Raw genomic sequence first — 11,082 nt, forward strand, 5'->3', positions numbered from 1 at the left:
AACGTTGCAAACGTGTCTACAACTGTGATTTCTTCGTTTGGAGTAACCTTTAAAGGAAAATTCACATACATAATCTGTACCGATGAACGCCGTCAGACTCAATATAATATAGTAATGATTGTCGTGCAGGTAAAGGCAGACCGTTTTTGGATGAGGCTCCTCTTGATTTTTGTACGTTTCTAGCCCCCATCGTTCGTCCTGTAAAATAAAAAAAAACACTGATAACATCAAACTGATTACAGACAAAAGGTAACAAAAGTTTAAACCATACATCGATAAGATCTAAGTGATTACAGACAACAAATAAAAATAAAATAAAACCATACAGTGTTAATAATGGAATTCACTATGAGATTAACATAGAAATAGCACTGTGCAGATATCATCGAAATTATAGTCTAATAATGATTATAACAAATCTGCAGCATTAAAAAATCGCTGGTATTTACATCATGAAAACCAGCAGCAATAAAAACGTTATAGAGCGGTCATCTGCTCATTATAAAATGATTAAGATTGGCTACAAGCTCCACCAAAAGTCTTCTCACGTGGAACAGCTCCTGGAGCGTGTCGTGAACCGTCGCTAAGTTTACGTGAACTGTTGCTCGCAAATGGCGTAAGCCATTCACCACGTCATCAATTTGATTCGCATTCGTGGCTAAGTCGATATCATCCAATTTATTAATTATTTAATGAAGGAGTACCTCGTGCCTTAGGCTCGCTGACCTGAGTTCATCACCAACCGTTTCAGCATCCGCATCCATGATCGACACTGCTTCTTCTTCCCCAGCATACGGGGTCTGACTCCTTACCGTCTCGCTCTCTTCGTCTCGCTCGCTACTAAATGTCACACCGTCCCACACACGTACTTGCGTGTTTGACCAGAGTTCTACATCGTCCAAATCTTCGCGTTCTTCGTCTGAAAACAATAACAGGATTAGTGAAAATAAAATGCAATATGAGCGGTACTTCTATGGTAGCATTCAAAATTATTAAATAAATTTAAAATATCTTGTAAATAAATAAAGTTTTATTCTGAATAAAAATAAAATAAACCAAAATATTATGACTAAATAAGTCAATTATTATTATAATTATTATTAATTATTCTGAATAGGCAATTCAAAGGTGGAGTGTGTCAAGTTAATTTATATAGTACATTTTATAGACAATGGTAATTCAAAGAACTTTACATAAAAGGAATTAAAATAATCATAAAAATAATCACATTAAAAATATTAAGAATAGAAAAAACATTATACATAAAATAAACAATAATTTATAGTTATAAACAAAATTATTAAAATGAATAATTAAAATGATTTAATATTAAATTAAAAACTGTTAAGAATAGAAAACATTATACATAAAATAATGAATAATAATAATAAATAAAATAATAATTAAAATGATTTAATATGAAATTAAAAGTTAAAAATAGTGAGTGAAGTGACGTGTGGCCAAGTATGGTGACCCATACTCGGAATTAGTGCTCTGCATTTACCCATCCAAAGTGCACACACACAGCACTGAACACACACCCAGAGCAGTGGGCAGCTATTTATGCTGCGGCGCCCGGGGAGCAGTTGGGGGTTTGGAGCCTTGCTCAAGGGCACCTCAGTCGTGGTATTGAAGGTGGAAGAGAGAGCTGTACATTCACTCCCCCCACCTACAATTTGGGCTTGTTATTGAAGGGGGGAGAGAGCGCTGTCCATTCCCCCCCCCCACCTACAATCCCTGCCGGTACGAGACTCGAACCCACAACCTTTGGGTTATGAGTCCGACTCTCTAACCATTAGGCCACGACTTCCCCATAGGAAACATTATACATAAAATAAATAATAAATAAAAGAATAAATAAAATGATTTAATATGAAATTAAAACGGTTAAGAATAGCAAACATTATACATACAATAAATAATAAATAAAATTATTAATTAAATTAATAATGAATAAACGTGTCATTAGCTAAAATTGTGAACTAGAATCAGATTACTATTAAGCAAACCTGTATAAATGTTATATTAGCCACAATAATTAAAATATTAACCCATTTAACCCCAAATTTTTCTCAGACATGAATATGATAGAGGCTTTTCATGATTTTTGCATGTGCAGCGCTATTTCAACATGAAGGGCAGAACTGGCTCTCTGATTCTGATGCGTACTCTTCTTGTAAGTTAATAAATTAGTTCCTCTGTAAAATATTTCAAAAATGTGTCACCAAATATGAAAACTAGAGTCTTTAAAAAATTTAATTTTTTCCAGTCATTACGTTGTTTACAGTATTAAATTTTTATAAAATAAAAAAACACACATAGGTTAAAACAAATTATAAAAAAAAATTTAATCTCACAATATGCAAACCAGTCAGCGTGTTTACTCATTTTATGTACATAATTAGCAAACTGGATAATTGTGAAATCATATATATTATTACTAGCCACTATATAATGCATAACAAAATAAAATCTTTGTTTTGGAGTTTTGATGAGGCTATCGCCATCTCGCAGTTCAGAACAGTAAACTGCTCCAGTCGTGTGACAATATGCAGAAAATATCCTAAAATACCGGCCGCAGAACATTTTAGAGTTTTATAAAAGGACAACCTTATTTTACGTAAACTTTTGCAACTAGTTGAAGCGTCAGCGCGAGATGGACTCTGTCTGATCTCTCAGAGCCATGGTAGCAGGCCTATTTCACGATATGTTACGCGATCACGTTTACTTACAATATAAAAACAGATGATTATAATAAAAACTTTTGATGAACGATTGATATTCTTCATCATCATGCCTTATGTATGGAGAAACGATCGCTATTTTAAGACATTTTGCTGGTTCTCGCGGTGTCCATTGTCTGTATCGATGTACTGGGCCCTGCTATGTCATCCGGGTTGCATCTCTTCCGGCTAGCTTGGATGACGACGCATCCGTTTTCCTGACGTTCTTCGACGACGTTTCCCTCTGGTTGCGACGTCCCAAATCCTGGCTGGATTAAAAGCTCCAATAAAAAGTCTATGAATTAAAATATATATAAAATATGATAGATAGAATGTTGCAGTTAGATTATTGACGCTGTGGATAGGTATAAGTAACGCACCGTCTCCACACGACCTCAAAGTCGATCTTGCTGTATAAAATAAAAGTCAATAAAAGTTAGTCAATAATGAATATATGAAACTAGGAATATAAAAATATTATATAAATATAATTACAAAATTTGTCAATGCTCTTCAAATGAGTTATATTCCACAGAGAATGGTCTTCGTCCACCTATTAAACGATATACCTATTACACATTTTAATTAAAACAGCGAAATTTTTTATATTCTCCAAAGCATAATTTAATCTTTAAATTCGTACTCACTATTAGATCCGTCCTCTGCCATAACGATGAAAAAAAGTTGTAGACCAAATGTTTGAAACTGATCCAAGTTTGTTTGTTGAATGAGTTTTGAACCAGTGCCAGGTGAAAGATATGAGTGGCCATGGAGTCATATATCATATGACAGGGATACGTCTTACTAAAATGCTGTTTTAACTAAAAATAAAACATTATTTTAACTAAAAACATTATAAAGAAATAGAATATATATGTATATTAATAATATATATTGAGAGCTTGGCGGTGTTTTGCTATGATTTTTTAATAATATATATTGAGAGCTCGGCAGCGTTTTGCTATGATTTTAGGTTTAAAACTTATTTAGACGCATGACAAAACATGTTATGGACATGCCCAGGTTACTTATCAATTTTATAGCATAGATATATTGCTTGGATAAATATAATTAGTCAGTTTAGCCCTTATATATAAAGAAAAGCATGAGCTAAATCTTGCTTGATGCATTCCCAAGTTTGTCCGCAAGGTGTCCTCAGCGTCACGTGAAACTCACGATTGCACCAGAGCTATTCTGAACATAAACTTAATATTTACAACTGAAAAATAACGATGGTGATGAATCGACGCATTTTTGATTTTGGTGTGTGTTTGCAGACAGTTTCCTATAGCAGATTGATTTTGTGTAGGGAAAAGAAAAAGCTTTTTCTATAACTTGCAAACGCGTGATTCGCATGCATTTCAGGTTGCAAAAGCTTCTGTCTCGGGGGTGATACAGCCGTCCACGGGGCTATTAGCACTGCTGTAATGAATATTGTTCATTTGACGCCTTGTACATAAGACATCAAGGATATATTAAATGATTATTTTGTTTTGAGAACGTTGTGTTTGGCGCAACAATCTCGCTTACAATCAACAGGGATCTTTGAACAGCTGCAAGCTATGTTTTTCGTCTTAATGAACCAATAGTCCAGACTACTTTTCATCATATGTGCCATTACTGCGACAGTTCAGACATAACACGAAATTGTCCAGACTACTTTTGTGCCAAAAGTCACGTCCGCCTGGAAATCTCTCTCTCACATCCTGAGGTCTACTACATCCAAGCAGAAGACTTATGTTGCATTTTAATTACCGTATTGACCCGAATATAAGACAATGTTTTTTTCTTGGAAATACATCTGAAAAAACGCGGTCGTCTTATATTCAGTGTCTAGACTTTGACATGTCAATAATACACTCACAAGAATGGGTGGCGCCAAATACGCATAAAACGAGTGTGCCATGAAATATGTAATGTAATGCGTGTTGTAAAGATCGCGAGTAAAAACTAAAGAAAAAGAAAACCTTACAGCCGCATGAGTCGTGACTGTTACGTTAGCCTGATGGGACCAAACTCCCTTTGTGATTTTAAAACGTAAGATGGTACCCAGATTTGAAGACTACAGTAAGATTTAACTTCTACTGTTAATAAGATTTTGGTAGGCTACTATTAGATGGATAGTCTAAATGTCATAATTCAGATGGGGGGGGGGTCGTCTTATATTCGGGCCAATACGGTACCTAAAAAGCAAAGACGACGACCACCTAGAAATCTCTCTCACACGCCTGGTCTCGCGAACATCCGCTCAGCTTCAGACAGACAGAAGACTTATGTTCCATTTTAATAACCTAAAAGCAAAGACGGCGACCACCTAGAAATCTCTCTCCCTTTCTCTCATGTCTGGTCAGTGTGTGTGCTTCACTCACCCCTCCCGCCTCTCATTTCACCCCCGCGAGCTAGACATGCAAAAAGATAATGGAAGAAGTTCTAATTCAGCTTCAACTATTTGGTATCCTTTCGTTATCTGCAGCCATTGTGTAAGTACGTAATTTCTCGACTACCCTGAAAATGTAAGTTATTTTTATTATGCACAATTAATTTGATTCCTTAAGCTAAAATGTTCCTTTATTTCATTATAATATGAGAATACAATCATTAGAACGTGTGTGTGTGCGTGTGTGTGTGTGTGAGAGAGAGAGTTATTTTTATTTTATTGTATTTTATTTCTCTTTTTACTTTGGTGGTGTAATTATATTTTACACATCTAAAATGCTTTGACAACACTGTAGCACATATGACATACCAACTTGAACTTGTGAGAGATATATACAGAATATGATTTGATCTCTTAAAATGGTTGATTCTTTTACTTACTTTTCATCCATGTAGACTGACCGAAACCCCTGTGATGGCACGCCATCTACCCTGCACGTGTGGTCCGCATTAAGGCATTAAGGCATGGGCATAAGACGCACCAGGGCATTAAGTTCAAACAAGCTTGAAATCTTCAATTTTGACAAGGCTGATTGTAACATTATTGTTTTGGGCCGGAGGTAGCTGTTTAAATTACGTTAAGCCAGATAAATTACAAACATATGACATGACACATCTGTAGATCGTTAAAACAGAATTTAAGTAAACAGAGTTTACATAAGCCGGATATATTACCAAAACAGAAGTCATAACACATCTGGAGACCATTAAAAAGTTCATAAGGTTAATCCCTAAGGGGTGGGGTCAAATGTCAAAGTCATCAATCAAAAAATTTGACATAACGTCCGGACCTAATTACTACTCTCCTCTGTCGGTCACAGATTATGGAAAGTGAAACTTAAATCTATACGGGTGGTTGGATTTATTCACGCACCCTAAAATATTTATTTAAACCTTCTTTCTTTTCAGATTCTTATTTTCAGCATTATCTTAATAGGCTGTATATTAACTTATTGGGATAAAAACCAGTTGTTCTATGTGAAATCAGACATTTTAGCACCCCCATATAGCCAAAATGGCATGATCATAACACCCCGTGAATATTCGACTGTGAGATTGGTAGTTGAATCAGGCTCCTCCTATGGAAGAATTTAATCTTCGACTATTCGGGGTCACCCCTAGTTAATTCATTATTTAACATAAACTGAACAATGAAAAATTCTTCTAAACATTCATTAATCTTAGGTAATTCTAATTGTCATGATCTTGCTCATGTGAGCAAACACAGCCCTGTCTTGTATTTGGACTTTTGTGTTTCTTCTTTTCCTGTCGTTGTCTTTGCGAAGTTGTGGCGTGTAGTTTCTTTTCGTTCTGTTACACGTCAGTGCAAGGAAGAGCAGATGTCAGATCCAAATGGAAGTTTAATAAAATGAAAGTAATCCAGAGCATCAAATGGTGAACATAACTTGAAGACTAACTGAAACACTGGGCTATTTATACACAGAGAAGCTAACAGACAGGGTAACAAGAAACACCTGCGAAAGCAATCAAGACGACCAATGAAACAATAGGACTACAAGTTGACTGCAAATGGCACTCTAGACAGGAAGTAACACAAGTCCAAACACAAGTCAGGGGAACATGAGCAAGATCATGACACCAATAATGAATAGCACATTGTTAAAATCAAAAAATCAGCTAACATAAACCAGGAGTTGCATTTTTTTAACAAAGAGAAATAACTTCTGAAGCAAATGTAGCTATTGCTCATTGCTAATGTTTAATGCTTAGGTTAACTAATGAGATTTTATTGTGAATCGATACGTATTGGTCTTTATTCTTTTGCACTTTAATCTGTGAAAGAGCTTTTTCCCTAAAAGAGCATTCACGAGTGCATCTTTTTAAAGACGACGTTGCGTTTTAAAGACCATTGTTGTGGTTCGCATTCGAAGGACGAGCATATCAGTACAAGGTCCTACCCTCCGGGCTGTCCCTGTCACCCTTCACGAAAGTTGCGGAGGCAGCCCTTGTTCCCCTGAGAGAGCAGGGCATTCGCATTCTCAACTACCTCGACGACTGGCTCATACTAGCTCAGTCTCAGGATCAGTTGTGCGAACACAGGGACTTGGTGCTCTCGCACCTCAGCCGGTTGGGCCTTCAGGTCAACTGGGAAAAGAGCAAATTCTCCTCGGCGCAGAGGATTTCTTTTCTCGGTGTTAAGTGCTTGATATTTTTGGGGATGTTTCGTAGCGTTTAAGTGAGACACAACTGATTAACAGTCACTAAAGAAAATAACTTATAAGATAAATTATGGGAAAAGGGAGAAAACTGAGTGATGCCAAAACAAAGAAATAATCAAAAGCAAAACAACCCCAATAACTGAACCCCCAACCCAACTAATCTATTTATCAAACAGAAAATGCAGAAATAAAACCACAAACTTCAGTGTATCCGACGTCCAACATAAACTACCCTAATTAATAACAAAAGTACATAGGTGGCTGTCGGACAAAAACCACATTAATCTAGGTTAACTGATCTCAGGGATAAATTAGCACCGCATGTCAAACCAGCAGTTAAAGCACTAATCATTCAGCAACAGGTGTTTCCAAGTTCTAGCTAACAATGACACAGGTTTAGTAAACCTAACCACAGGACTAGAAAGTCTCAATAAACTAAATTAATAAATAAGTCAATTGACCTATTCAAAATAACTAATAAACATAATACACACAATTCAAACAGTCAGAGAAAAATGAGCGCGGCTGACAAAAATGGACAGGCTGAAAACAGCACACAAATCCGGCCCCCTTTTAAATAGGTAGGTCCATCCTGATTGGTCAACTGATGAATCGAGCAGCCAATAAACAAAACCTACGAATTTAGAGCAAGAACAACAAGAGAAGAAAAAGGAAAAAAAATATATATATACAAAACATACGAGGAACGTAACACTCGGTATGGAGTTGTATTCGGTCGAGTACACCTCATGCAGGGATGTGCTCAGTTGGTGTTGAACTGCCTGAATATGTTCAAGAGCAGGACGGCGGTCCCACTGAAACAGTTTCAGAGGCTCCTGGGGCATATGGCAGCTGCAGAGTCCCGAGGTGGGCGTGGCTACCAAACCTTCACCCCGTGGTCAGACCTTGCATTTCTCCAGGCAGGAGTGCCCCTGGAACAGGTCTCCAGGAATGCTGTGGTTTACACGGATGCCTCCAACACTGGCTGGGGGGCCACGTTCAATGGGCATGCAGTGTCGAGGTTTTGGACGGGACCCCAACTGCACTGGCACATCAACCGCCTAGAGTTATTAGCAGTACGCCTTGCCTTGAACCGTCTCAGAGGGTGCTTACGAGGCAAGCACGTGCTGGTCCACACAGACAACACTGCGACTGTTGCATGCATCAACCGACAAGGTGGTCTATTCTTCCGTCGCATGTCGCAACTCGCCCGCCACCTCCTCCTCTGGAATCAGAAGCATCTGAGGTTGCTTCGTGCCATTTACATTCTGGGCCTGCACAACCGTGCAGCCAATGAGCTGTCACGAGCTGCCCTCCCTGGAGAGTGAAAACACCATCCCCAGATGGTAAAGGAAAAAAAAGTTCCCCAGTGAGCCTTCTCGCACAGACGCTGTGCAAGGTCAGGGAGGACGAGGAGCAGGTCATGCTTGTGGCGCCGTATTGGCCCACTCGGACCTGGTTCTGGGAACTAATGCTCCTCATGACAGCCCCTCCCTTGCAGATTCCTCTGAGGAAGGATCTACTGACTCAGAGACAGGGCACCCTGTGGCACCCACGTCCAGACCTCTGGAAACTTCATGTCTGGTCCCTGGATGGGACGCAGAGGTTCTAGGTGACCTACCCCAGGAGGTAGTTGACACCATCTCTTTGACAAGAGCACTGTCTACGAGACACGCTTACGCCTTGAAGTGGAACCTGTTAGCCGAGTGGTGTTCTTCTCGCCGAGAAGACCCCCAGAGATGTCCGATCAGGGTTGTGCTTTCATGTTTGCAGCAAGGGTTGGAGTGAAGGCTGTGTCCCTCCACCCTTAAAGTCTATGTCGCTGCAATTGCTGCTAACCATGACTCCGTGGAAGGGAAATCGGTAGGGAATCATGACAAGGTCATCAGCTTCCTTAGAGGGGGGCGAGAAGGTTAAATCCTCCCCGGCCCCCCTCTATACCCTCTTGGGACCTGCCTCTAGTGCTTAAAGCACTACACCAGGGACCATTTGGGCCTTTTTAGTGTGTTGAGCTGAAGTTTCTATAAATGAAAACTCTGCTCCTGTTTGCACTGGCCTCCATCAAGAGGATAGGGGTAATGCTGAGGCCCCGGCGAGCTCACTCTACTAGAAGTGTTCCATCCTCCTGGGCGCTGGCTTGTTGCAACTCGCTGACAGATATTTGTAGGCTGGGCGACCCCCAACACGTTCGCTAGATTCTATAGCCTTCGTGTGGAGCCGGTATCCTCCTGTGTTCTCACCTCAAATGGGTAGAGGCACTGAGAGGCCCCGGTTTAGTGTCGGCTTGCTAAAACTGCTCCAGAGTGTCCGTACTGTAGACCCTGTCGAGCTCCTCCATCCCCTTGGCAGCCAGACGTGGCGGAACGTCCGGCGCCAGGCCCTCACTCAATGAATCTGTGAGAACCGGTAGAGGGCTAGGTTCCATATGTAGAGACCTAAGTGGATCACATGTGTGTAAAATCCATGGTATAGCCTCAGAGCCCGTGTTTCCCCGGCAGACTTCTGCCATTTCCAAGAGGGTTATAATCACCTCTAATCTTCCATATGCACCTAAACAGTTCATATGTGTAAGTGCTTCCGAAACCTCCTTTGGGAAGGATGGGGTTTCCGCGACGTTCCTGTTCCAAGTGGTACGGGTATGTTTTCCCAGTGTTATCCAATCTCACTGAGTGGGTATTGCTATGACAACGTCTCAGTTACATATGTAACCCTCGTTCTCCGAAGGAGGGAACGGAGACGTCACGTCCCGTCGCCACGGCTGCTGTAGCACCGCTGTGCAGACGGGTCACCGGCTCGGCTCGTCAGCAAAAACCTGGTATGCGCTGCAAAGTGGATTGGTCTCTCTAAGCAAGATCCCAATTCGTCGGTCACCGATGTGACATACGTAACCGAGACGTTTCTGTTACTCCATCAAGTTTTTCTGAGCTATTGAATATGCTGAGAAATACTGAAAATATTTTTTTAGTTTGTTATTTACTGTAGAACAAAGCCAACATACATGGCTTACAATAATTATATACAAGCCAGGGTTTGAATTAAAGGAAATAAGGCAAAAAAGAAAAGAAAAACTCTTGGGGTGACAAGCTACATTTATACACAGCTGAAATATCAACTATTTATCTTTCACTATATTTTAGTCTTATCTAGTTATTATATAAGAAAGTTTCTCAATAAATTCTGACCATGCCTTAAAGGGGTCATATGATGTTATTTTAAAGATCATTATTTTGTGTATTTGGTGTAACAGAGTATGATGACATGCTTTAATGTTAAAAAAACACATTATTTTTCAAATAATGTACATTATTGTAGGTCCTCTATGCCCCGCCTCTCTCAAACACGTCGTTTTCAACAAAACCCCCTCCTTTGACAAGCGCAGTCTGCTCTGATTGGCCAGCTGACCCAGTGCATTGTGATTGGCCGAACACCACAAGCACGCGTCGGAAATGTAACCCCCCCTTACCATAATCGCTTCAGCTTTCAAAGTAAATATTAAGACAGTTAATAATGTCGTTAGTTTTACCATCAGTTCAAGCCCGAAAGGGCAACAGTGTCACGTGGCAGATACAGTGATGATGCAGTACACAAGTCGCGGTTAAGACAGCTGACGTGCTATGATTTCTGACAGGCAGTTCACTCTCCTGTGATGTGACCCTGTTCCTCTCACACACACACACGACGCGTTACTCTGCGCTGCGCAAAACTCCGCATTTGAACAGTCAATAGCAAATACTTAAACTAAT

This window comes from Sinocyclocheilus grahami, unplaced genomic scaffold, assembly GCF_001515645.1.
Source record: "Sinocyclocheilus grahami isolate Dianchi unplaced genomic scaffold, SAMN03320097.WGS_v1.1 scaffold1297.1, whole genome shotgun sequence".
In the NCBI taxonomy this organism is placed as follows: Eukaryota; Metazoa; Chordata; class Actinopteri; order Cypriniformes; family Cyprinidae; genus Sinocyclocheilus; species Sinocyclocheilus grahami.